Source organism: Penaeus monodon, chromosome 33 (genome assembly GCF_015228065.2).
Source record: "Penaeus monodon isolate SGIC_2016 chromosome 33, NSTDA_Pmon_1, whole genome shotgun sequence".
Taxonomy (NCBI): Eukaryota; Metazoa; Arthropoda; class Malacostraca; order Decapoda; family Penaeidae; genus Penaeus; species Penaeus monodon.
The window spans coordinates 15,818,579-15,818,842 of NC_051418.1; positions in this window are offsets into that span (position 1 = coordinate 15,818,579).

The following is a 264-nucleotide window of genomic DNA, read 5'->3' on the forward strand; positions in this document are numbered from 1 at the left end:
CTTCCACCGCATCCAAACGTGCGCATCGCCCCCCCCCTTCTCCAAAACCCAGGACGACCTTTCCTCGCCCTCCGCCGCTTCGGGCTTCCTGGCGGGGTGGCGCAGAGGAAAGCATGACGTCTCGCCAGCCTTCCTCTGCGGGTGTCTTAGCCCGGATCCGAGGCGCCCATGAGCGAGGCGTTAGCTTTGTCCTTGCCAGCTTTGCCATGAGTCGCGCTCGAATGAAGGTGGACTGCAATCATAAGGCTACAATCCTCAAAGAGG